Source organism: Hipposideros armiger, unplaced genomic scaffold (genome assembly GCF_001890085.2).
Source record: "Hipposideros armiger isolate ML-2016 unplaced genomic scaffold, ASM189008v1 scaffold_385, whole genome shotgun sequence".
NCBI lineage: Eukaryota > Metazoa > Chordata > Mammalia > Chiroptera > Hipposideridae > Hipposideros > Hipposideros armiger.
The window spans coordinates 844,989-857,120 of record NW_017731735.1 but is presented as its reverse complement, the minus strand read 5'-3'; positions in this window follow the sequence as shown (position 1 = coordinate 857,120).

The following is a 12,132-nucleotide window of genomic DNA, read 5'->3' as shown; positions in this document are numbered from 1 at the left end:
GAGTTGGGGGAGTAGGGCGAGGGGCTGCAGTCACAAAGGAGGAGAGGCCAGAGGCAAGAGGCAGTGTGCCCACCGGCTGAGCCCCGAGTGGAGCTGAGCTCTGGCTGTGCTCAGTCAGGTTCCAGACTGCTGTGGCGTGAGGGCCAGGTGCTCTGCCTGGCAGGTGGCAGTGATGCGGCACCCCGGCCTGGGCCGGTGGGCCAGGAGGTTCACTTCTTGCTTTTGAACATATCTAGAATCTTAGGCATGAACGTTCCCACCTTACTGTCCCTGGGGTCCTCCTCTGCTAGGCCCTCCCCTCCCCCTGGGCTGCCTGTGTCCTCCTTTGTGCAGAAGACCTCACAGTGGCTATAGACGTGCTTCTCCTTGCGTGTGCTGACAAAAGATGTTTTGCATTTCTGTAGGAAGTTGGAATTATAAGACTGGCAGATAGGTCTGGTAAATGAGATCAACTGCCTTGGGGACAGGGAAGATGCCATGAGACTGGAGAGAAGAGGAAAAGCTCAAGGAGATACCCGTGGTACCAAGATGGGAGTAGGAAGAGAACGGAGACGGTGACTCAAAGAGCCAAGGAGCATAAGAAAAGGACAGTTTCCTAGAAGCCAGAAGTGTTTCAAGAGGAACAACAGGTGGCGGTAGTGTCAGATGCCAAAGAAAGACTGTATGTCAGGGAGACAGAAAAGAGGAACTTGAATGATCTTGGAGCAAGTGCCTTCTGTAGAGTCGGAGGGCAGAGCCAGGCTGCAGTGAGGTATTAAGAAAAGGATGAGTGAACAGGAAGTGGAGGCAGTGGGTGTAAACTGTGCATGCGAGGAGCTTGGCAGTGAAATGAAAGAGATTAGACAGCAACTATTAGAATGGGAAGAGGGCCAAGTAACATGGCTTGTTTTGTTTTTGAGAGCAGGCAATCCCGAACACGTGAAGAGGGAGTGATAAAAGATGCCCTTGTTTCGTTCCCCATTCTCTTTTACATTTTCAGGTTTTGTTTTCTTATTCCCACCTCTCTTTCTGGAAGCCTGAGGGTTAGTTTGGGAATACCTGGAGAGTTAAGCTCACCACCATCAAGTGGGCTTATAAATGGGAGGCTCAGCCAGCTCTCTCCTCATCTCCAGATACAAACACACACACACACACACACACACACACACACACACACACACACACACACACACACACACACACGGAACTCGGAGCAGAGGTTGGGGCAGCGCTGGCCCTCATCCTTTGGCCCTCCGCTGGCCTGAGAAAGATCTTGGCCTCCTGCATTCCAGGGGACGAAGACTAAGTAATGCGGGGCTGGAGAGCAGGGAGTAGCCCTAGAGCCTAGAGAATGACCTGGAAACACAGCACCAGTGACTTGGCTCCTCCTGCTGGCTTATGCCTCAGTGTTTTAAAGTTTGCCTTGAAAATGATGTTCCTGGTTTGACGGGACAGGTGTCTCTACCTGCCCCAACCCACAACCCGGCTGTGAGATAACTGCTGCTCTGGGAGTGAGGCTCTTGCTGGTGTTCCAAGAGGAGGGAAGGTGGAAGGAAGGCTGACCCTCTGATGTTCCTGCTGCTGGGTGTGCAAACCCGGGTTTATGTGGGTCTTTAAATCCAGTCATTTGCTACACATGCTCCAAAGTGCTACACAAATATTAGAAACTAATTAAGAACGCACAGAGATGTATACATTATGCAGGTCCTTCCAACCACGGGGGAGGGTGGAAAGTGACCTCCTTGGGTCTGAGTTGGAATGGGGGATCCTGGGAAACTGGTTTCTGTTTTCTCTCATGGGAGCTTCTCAGGGGCAGTGGGCAGAACCTCAAAACCATGGACCAGACTAGGGACCGAGAGTGGGTCAGGCTCCTTGGTGTCTGAAGGGACCAGAACTGGGGTCTTAGTTTCCCACCTGCAGCACAGACAGAAGGGCCTTTATCAAAGGGCTTTGGATTTACTAGATAAAAAGAGCCCAATCCATTCTGAGCAGGGAGAGTGGGAAGAAAGCAAGGCGGTGAGGTAGTTGGCTTGTTGGGGTTGGGGAGAGACAGGAAAGGGTCCTGGGGAGCTGGAGAGAGGGACATGCCAGGAGGTACAGCACAGCAGCAGGAGGTGGGGCTGGCAGAGTGAAGATTCAACTGAGGAATGAATAGGCCAAGACTGCAGAAAGTGACAGAGCTGTGTATTGTGTGTCTATGTGTGTTGTGAGGGGAGGTGACCTTGCCCCAAGGGTAGAGTCTCATGGCTCTGTGAAGTCAGGGCAGGGGGCACAAGTTCCAGTCCAGCCTCTCAGTGCCGGGGCCCCTTGTCTCTGAGATTACAACCCTGGCTGTCAAGAGCAGGTCTGTGGGGGTGGTGTGAAACAAAGCAAAAAGCCCTTTTGTGGTACTAGGTTCCTAAGAATAGCTCTGGCTGGGCTCAGGGAGGTGTCTCCCATGGCCTGCATGTCCTGGGTCTTGTTTTCAGAAGTGTCCCTATGCCTGGTGTCCAGTGGTGATGATTGCTAGTGGTTAGGAGAGTGGAGGCCGTCAGCCCACCTTAGCCTCTGATGCTTGTGCTTGTCTAGCCCAGCTTCGAGGGATGGCACAGCAACAGGGCAGAGGGAGGAGTGGACAAGAAACTGGTCCAAATGTGTTAGGAAAGGGAGACAATGGCCACCAGCCTGGAAAACAAATCTGGCTCCTGAAGCTGAAGACAGTGAGGAGCCTGGGAGGAGAGGGAATGGGGCAAAGTGGTGGGAGGGAGATGTCAGAAGTGGGAAGAAGGATAAGTGGGAAGGGCTTGTAGGAAGTGGTGGGAGGAAGCAGAGCAAGGCAGAGAAGTAGGAAGAATAGGTGCAGAAGAAAGGAACAGGGGAAGAAAAGGGATGAGGAGTTAGCAAGACTGGAGAGGAAGTTGGGACAGAGGAGAGGAAGATGGGGAGGGGAACAGGAGGAGGAAGAGGGAATGGATGGGCTTTCACAGAAAAGAGCAGATGGAAAGAGAAGAGAAAGAAGTGGTGAAAGATGGTGAGCACTTCTACAGACACAGAGTAGAGGGAGTGGTGCAGCTCTTGGAAGAGCTTGGGATAAAGGCTCTCAAAAGCCATTCCTGTGAGATAACAATGCAGTTCAAATCCCTCCCTAATCTCCCCTCCTATTATTAGCCCTGCGTCCTTTCAGAGAAGAGGCCACAGGTCCCGAGCTCTGTCCTTTCCCCCATGACCTTGGCTAGAATTAGACAGACGTGCCTGCGTGGCCATCTGCTAACCATGGTCTTTCTGGCTTCTGGCAATGTCACTGGAGAAGAGCGTGGAGAGGTGGCCAGAGAGGACGGGAAGGTCACTGCACCACCTCTGTGGACCAGGCCGCACCTAGACTCTGAGAGGGGTAAAGAGGCATGTCCGAGGACTCTTTGTCCTCAGAGTTTTCAGATCAACGAACACATGGCCAGCATGATCACAGGTCCAGAGTGAAAACAGCTAACATGTAGAAAGTAAATGCAAGTTTGAGTATATGAATATAGGAATGCAGAAACGCTATCACTGAAGGCAGGGCAGCAAGGCGAGAGAGCAATTAGGGAGGTTTCTGTAGAAGATAAGCTGGAGGGGGTTCCTGAAAGCTCTGGGTCTTAAGCAGCCCCATCCATGGCCAATGCGGTCAGCGTTCTGCAGGAAAAAGGGGAGACAAAGGCGTCTGTGCCTACCTTTTCTGGCCCAGCCTCTAAGGAAGCAAGGTTGTCACAGCTCAAACAAGGAGTATCAGCCTCCAGGGGTTTTAAGCAGGCTGGTACGAAACTGTTGTTTCTTTCTTGTCCAATATGTTCTTTTTACGTTTTCCTCTTGCCCTCCCTCTTGCCTCTTACTCTCCTTAAATATTGTTCATTGTTTTGATATTTTAAATTGCCAAAATTTATTATGTATATTTTTATCTTGAGCTCTTTCAACTCTGACAAATCTAAATAAAATACATAATGAATAATGTACCAAAGAGGGTGCACAGCTGCTGTTCTCTGTTTCTATGAGGGCTCCAATTGCTCCTGCAGGATACAGGACATAGATGAGATTTCCTGGACCTTATTCAGGGAGAGAGTAGAGGTAGCTTCTCTCTCTCTCTCTCTCTCTCTCTCTCTCTCTTTCTCTCTCTCTCTTCTGTTTTTTTGTCTTTCTATCTTTTCTTTTCTCTCTCAAATCTCTTCCTCCTTCCTTCCTCTCTCCCTTCCTCCTCCTCCTTTCCTTCCTCCCAAGTTATACAAGTAACGCTCACGGGGATATAATGTATAGTATAGGGAATAGAGTCAATAATACAACAATTATGCACCGTGATAAGTGGTTATTAGACTTATTGTGGTGACCATTTTGTAAGGTTTATAAATGTTGAATCACTATGTGGCACACCTGAAACGAATATAATATTGTATGTCAACTATAATTGAAAATAATTTTTTAAAAAGTGATGCTCATTACTTTAAAAATTCAAACAATGAATGTTCTATAAGGCAAAAGAAGTAAAGCCCCTTCCACTATTCACAGTCCCATTCCGCAAAGGAAACCATGGTCAATGGCTGGAGGGTACCCATCTCGACTCTTTTATGTCTATCTATAAACTACATGTTGGGATTTCTTTTTACTGGGATATATAAAAATGAAATATTTGTAGTTTTGGGGGCCTCTCAACTTATGGGTGATTCCAGAGGTCCCTCCTTTGGATGATTACCAGAGTCTCCAGAGGCTAAATAGTAATCAGCTTTCAAAAATGAACCAAAATGAATTGAAAAATGAATCAGAGAGGTTGAGGAAAAGTCTGTAAGAGGATGCCAGCAAACACCCCCTTTCTGCCCACGGCCTTTCTTTGCCCCTCGATGTTCTCGTCTCAGGAGAAGGGGTCACTTGGACAGAGAGAGTCTGCCTGGGGGGGGGGCAGAAGTGACAGTAGGTACATGGTGGGCTCTCAGATCATGGGAAATTATCCTAAGATAGCAGAGGCTATTATCTGTCTCTGTTGTGAAAAAGAGCTGTTCCTCCTCCTCCCTCCCCGCAACAGTAACACTGACATAACGGTGCCTGATCATTTGTTTTGCAAAGCCAGTTCTGTATGGTCACACTTTTCATGCTTGGAAATTTGTCTGGTCATTTTTTTTTTTTGTCATGGGCTCTGTAACCTTTCCTTTAGGTCACATTTGTACCTATCCTTTGTTGTGGAAGTTCGGCCTTTAGCCAAAAGTCAATCAAAAGTTCTGACCAAGCTCCTAATATAGTTGATGACTCTGATGCAGCCCTGGAGCTGACAGCTGGTATACCATGGATGGCTAGATTCCTGATGTGAGCATAAGCCCAGAAGCATCTGAAATGCTCTGCTCCCTCCTCTCATCCTACTCTGTGCTATTCCTGTGGGTCCTGCCACTCCCCACTGCAGAGCCCAGACTAAGTCAATACTAGCATTTCTGGTTTCTGCCACTTCCCAGAGACCTATGCCCTGGCCAATCAATGGGAACAAGTCAGGATGGAAAAAAGGAAAAAAATTTCTAAAGCAACTGTTTTTTTGTTTTTGTTTTTGTTTTAGTTTTCATGCAGAAGTCAAACCGGCAACCTTGCTGTTAAGAGCACACTCTCTATCCACTGAGCCATCCCAGTGGCAGCTCAGCTCAAGGTGCCGAGTTGAGTTCAGTCTCAGCCGCTGGTGGGCTTAGCCCACCATTGAACAGGCAATCTTGTCATTAGGAGCACGTGCTCTCAATGGCTCAACTGTCCTGCCACCTGCTGGCAGCTCAGCTTGGGTGCAGCTCGAGAGAAGCTCACTGGCCCATGTGGGAATTGAACCAGCGACCCTGTTGCTCAGAGCTCGTGCTCTTAAGCAAACTCTTAACCAATTGAGCCATTCAGCCAATCCAGTAAGGCAATTGTTATAGATCCTGACAGAGCAAAGTCTGTAGGATAGGGGCCTGAAAAATGGAACCATCCTGTCATGCAAACAGGGAATGTGCATGTGGGGGACTGGGGTGGGAGAAAGTCTTGAAATCAAGAGAATGGAGGGTGGTAAAAGAGAATGCAGGGAATGGGGTCTACAGCCCCAAAGGATACTGGTAGCCCTAGGAAGGCCTAGGAAGGGTGGCCTGGCTCCCACCCTGCATCCTTTTTCTCCTCTCCCAAGCCTCATCATACCTGCAGGGTCAGTCCTGCTTCCAAATCTGGCCTCATTTCAGGCCCCAGGCAGGGGGTATAGATTGAGCTCTTGTCCATACTTGGGGTCTCAGCATCATGTTATCCTTGCTGCTGTGCCCTTGTTAGTTTTAGAAATTCAGCTTCTCTCTTGTTCCTAAGACTTGGGCCACCCCCTGTGCTGCAGTCTGGTAACTGAGCCCTGGTGTTGTTCCCTTTGCCAGTGGTCCTCCTGTCTTGGTAACCCTCTTGGTTTTTTTTAGCTGAGCCATCCTGCCACCTGTTGGCAGCTCAGCGGCAACTCAGCTCGGGCCGGGACTTGAACTCTTGTTGCTCAGAGCTCGCACTCTTGAGCGAGCTCTTAACCAACCGAGCCACTCGGCCGGCCCAGTAACCCTCTTAGTTTTGCGGGCTCCTGTCTATTTATCAGGGATTAGATTTTTCCTTTAATCCCCGAATGGAGGCTGGGAGCCCTGATTTCTGCCAATAGAGGGAGACAGCATATCTTAATGAATAAGAGTAGGTTTTGACATCAAATAGACCTGTGTTCAAAAACACTGGTTCTAGAATGGACCAGCTGTATGACCTGGGTGAGTTACTTAACCTCTTTGAGAAAAAGTGAAGTATCATGCAGAGTCTTGCAACTCAAAGCATGACCCATGGACTGATGCTTCCACGTCAGTGGGAACTTGTTAGAACTGCAGAATCTCAGGCCCCAACCCAGATCTACTGAAACAGACTCTGCATTTAAACAAGACCATCCAGGTGATTTAATACACATTAAAGTTCGAGAAGCACTAATGTGAAGGAAAGAGCACAGGCTCTAGAGCCTGGAAGATCTTGCTTTGAATCCCAGCATTAAACCTGAGTCTTATCTGTCAAATGTGGATGGTAATACCTACCCCATATACTTGGCTTTAAGATTACGTATATGAAGCTATTTTTTTAAAGTGGCACCGCCACAATGAAAAACAGTATAAAAATTCCTCAAAAAATTAAAAATAGAACAAAATGTGATCCAGCAATCCCACTTCTGGGTACATATCCAAAGGAAATGAAATCACTATCTCGAAGAGATATCCGCACCCCATGTTCACTGCAGCATTGTTTACAATAGTCAAGACATGGAAACAACTTAAATGTCCACTGACAGATAAAGGGATAAAGAAACACACACACACACACACACACACACATATAATATAATATAAAATGAAATATTATTCAGCCTTAAAAAAGAAGGGACTCTTGTCATTTGTGACAACATGGATGAACCAGAAGGACATTATGCTGAGTGAAGTAAGCCAGTCACGGAAGAACAAGTACAGCATGATTTCACTTATATGTGGAATCTAAAAAAGTTGAACTCTTAGAAGCAGAGAGTAGAGTGTTAGTTCCCAGTGACTGGGAGATGAGGGAAATGTTTTTCAAAGGGTACAAAGTTTCAGATATGAAGGATGAATAGGTTCTGGTGATCTAATGTACAGCATGGTGATTATAGTTAACAGGACTGTATTGGGTACTAGAAATTTGCTAAGAGAGTAGATCTTAATTGTTCTCACCAAAAAAAAAAAAGAAAAGAAAAGAAAAGAGTAACTATATGAGGTGATAGATATGTTAACTGGCTTGATTATATCGCTTCTTGGCCTTTTGGCTAAGATCAAGTGTAACTACTTTGATTATAGTAATGATTTCACAATGTATATATATATATCAAAATGATGTTGTACATCTTGAATACATACAATTTTTATTTACTAAATATACCTCAATAAAGATGAAAAACAAAGAAATTATAGACACAGCTCCCAACAAACAGTGAATGCTCAATAAGTGGTAACCATTATTACCACTTGCCTTGCTTGGCTTTCCAAACCTGTTCCAGTGCCCTCTTGTTAGAATATCTTCCTGATTCTGACTGCTTTAATAGACTAACTCCTTTTATCTGCTGCCAGGCTGGTCTGGACTTCCTTCCAGCAGCTGTAACGACAATGTTCTCCAGGATCTGCCCCATGTCAATGGGCCCTGTCTAATCATTCCAGATCCCAACTCCTTCCAGTTTGACTGTTCAGCTACTGTTAATGGGCACAACCATATTAATGGGAGCATGACTCACCAAAGCCCAGGGATGAATTCATTCCACCAGTACTGATCAAGCACCGACTACGTGGCAGGCTCAGTCCTGACTTCAGGAACTGACGGATCACTGTGAGGGGCAGATGAGCAGACAGGCAGTGACAGTATAGTGTGATAGGTACTATGACGGAAGAAGTACCAGGTGCTATGATGGAAGAAGTCCTGGAGCACAAAACAAGGCTATTTAATCTGGAGGTAAGTAAGGGAAGGCTCCCTGGACCGAAGTGACTTTTAAGGTGAGACTTGAAGGGTGAGCTGGAGTAGGTCAAGAAAAGAAAGAGCTGAGTAGAGAGATCAGCATGTCCAAAGGCCCAAGAGGAAATGAAACAAATTCAGTGTGACTAAAGAATGGGAGTAATCAGGGGAAGTATGGCAAGAGAAAAGCCTGGAAGGCAAGTGAGTTCTGGTCATGAAGGACCTTCTGAACCAAGTTAAGGGAGTTGGTACTTTCACCTACAGGCACTGGGCAGCTATAAATGTGTTTTAAGAGGGAGAAGTGAGGCTATCTGATTTTAAGACTCGGTAGTGTAACCCTTTATTCTTGGGAAAAGTGACATTAAGTTTTCTGATTCATTTGTATAGGGGATTCTAGATGTGTGGTGACAGGTAGGGAATGAAGAGAATTTCCTAGAGATGCTGGGAATTAGAGATGAGAAAGGGGAAGGGGCTCAGGAGAAAGGCACCCAATATCATTTTTATTATCCTGTAGATTTCACCTTCAACATATCTTGCCTCCTCCCTTCTTTTCCATTCTTTTTTAAAAATCACAAAGCAAGGTCCCAATCACGAGTGTCCTCATAATACAGAGGCAGAGGGAGATTTAACACACAAAGAGGAAGCAATGTGACCAAGGAGGCAGAGATTGGAACTACCAGGTTGGAAAATGCAAGGAATGGCTTATCACCTTGAACCTCCAAGGGAGCATGGCTCTGCCAACACCTTGATTTCAGATCAGTAAAAGAGATTTTGAACTTCTGGTCTTCTGAACAGTGAGAGAATAAATTCTGTTGTTTTAAGCCACCAAGTTTGTAGTAATTTGTAAAGGCAGCCATTGGAAACTAATACGACGTCAAAAGAATATAAATCTCAGGGAGGCCGGGTGGCTCAGTTGGTTAGAGCACAAGCTCTGAGCTACAGCATTGCCAGTTGGATTCCCACATAGGCCAGTGAGCTGTGCCTTCCGCAACTAGAATGAAGACAACTTGAGCTACGCTGCTAGTAGGTGGCCGGATGGCTCAGTTGCTTACGGCATGTGCCCTTAACAACAAGGTTGCCGGTTTGACTCCTGCATGGGATGGTGGGCTGTGCCACCCCCCCCCAAATTAGCAACTAGATTGAAAACGGCAACTGGACTTGGAGCTGAGTTGCACCCTTCGTAACTAAGATTGAAGGACAACAACTTGACTTGGAGCTGATGGGTTGGGTCCGGGTGTGGGGGGGTAGAGAATATACATATACATACATATATATATATTCATTCTTAAGATATATATATCTTAAGAATGAATTTAGCAAAATAAGTGCAAAACTTACGGTCTGAAAACTAGAAAATATTGTTGCAAACAAATTTAAAAGACCTAAACAAACAGACATCTCATGCTCATGGATTAAAAACCTTAATATGGTTAACATGGCAATACTTTTCAAATTGAGCTACAGATTCAACACAATCCCCATGAAAATTCCAGCTGGCTTTTTTTTTTTTTGCAGAAATTGACAAACTTATCCTAAAATTCATATGGAAATGCAAGGGACCCAGAAGAGACAAACAATCTTGGAAGACTCACACTTCCTAATTTCAAAATGTATTACAAAGGTACAGTAACCAAGACAGTATGGTACTGGTATAAGGACAGACATATAGATCAATTAAATAGACTTGACAATCCAGAAATAAACCCATACGTTTATGGTAAATTGATTTTCAAAAAGGGTGCAAGATAATTCAATGGGTAAAGAATAGTTTTTTCAACAAATGGTAGAGGGGCAACTGGATATTAAAATGCAAAAGAATAAAGCTGGACCCCTATATCACACCACACACAAAAATTAACTCAACATGGATCAAAGACCTAGCTAAACTCTTAGTATAAAACAGAAGCATAAATCTTCATAATATTGTATAAAGCAATGGTTTCTTAGATATGACACCAAAATCATTAACAACCAAAGAAAGATCAGATAAATTGGACTTCATCAAAATTAAAAGCTTTTGTGCTTTAAATGATACAAATTATACACATCAAGCAAGTTAAAAGACAACACACAGAATGGGAGAAAATACTTGCAAATCATATATCTGAAAAGGGACTTGGATCCAGAATATGCCAAGAATTTTTACAACCAATAATAAAAAGACAAAAGACAAATAACCCAATTAAAAATGAACAAATGATCCGAATAGACATTTCTTCAAAGAAAATATACAAATGGCCCATAAGCACATGAAAAAATGCTCAACATCGTTAGCTATTAGGGGAATGCAAATCAATATCACAATGAGATACTAACTTCATACTCACTAGGGTGGTTATAATTAAGAAGACAGATTATAACAAGTGTTGGCAAGGCTATGGAGAAATCAGAACCCTCGTTCATTGCTGATAGTATTGTAGAATGGGGGTTCCTATTTGGAAAACAGTCTAGCAGTTTCTCAAATGATTTAACAGAGTTACCATATGACCCAGCAACTCCACTCCTAGGTATATACCCAAGAGAAACGAAAACATTCGTCTCCACAAAAACTTATATACTAATGTTCATAGCACTATTCACAATAGCCAAAAAACGGAAACAACCCAAATGTCCATCAACTGATGAATGGCTAAATAAAATGTGGTATATCCATACAATTAAATATTATTCAGCAATACTAAGTGAAAGTGCCAGTCACAAAAGACCGCATATTGTATGATTCCATTTTAAAGAAATGCCCAGAATAGGCAAATCTATAGGACCACAAAGATTAGTGGTTGCCTAAAATTGGAGGTGGGGGGTGGGGGGTGGGAAAAAAAAAGTGGAGTAACTGCTAATGGGTACATTCTTTTAGGAGGCGATAAAACTGTTCTAAAATTGATTGTGGTGATATTTGCACAACTCAGTGAATATACTAAAAATCACTGAATTATATACTTTAAATGGATGAATTATATGGTATGTGTAGTACATCTTAATCAAACTGTTAAAAAATTTACTCAGTATATATACGCAAATGTTACAAATGATGTTATGGAACTGTTGAAATAAATAGAAAACAATGAAGTTAATGATCTTGTGTTCTTTGCCAGTTGGTTGAGCACTGGAAGAGTTTTACAAAGATTTACTATACTGTTAAACGGCAAGACTTTCTTGTAACAAAATGATGACAAGTATTTAATAATCAAAAACAAAACAAGGCAGTGTAACTTGTTTTGTCATTGATATAATGCATATGAACAGACTAAATTTCAAGTTACAAGGAAAGGAAAAACTTATTTGTAGCCTAACTAGACAAGTATGAGAACTTATGTTGAAATGGAAACTTGTCATAATACAAATCCTGATAAACAGTACAAACATTATTGGTTAATTGACTGAGTAGGCTGTTAAAGTACACTGAGCTTCCATGCTGGGCCTGAAACAGCGAATATATGTTAGAAGCAGAGGCATGGAGACTGGATACCCCCTGCCCTCTTCCTGAGTCCAGCAAGATTTAGAAACCAGGATTTCCCCACCCTGGATACTGAAATATGGGGGTTATTGCTTAATTCCAAAAGGTGACTCCAAGTCAGATCTGATTTCTAGTGCTAGGTCCGCTCTGTAGTTAGTTGCGGGGCAAATTCAACACCATCATTTTGCCCTTGCAGTGCTTTTGTCCTAAGGCAGATAATGAGAATTAAT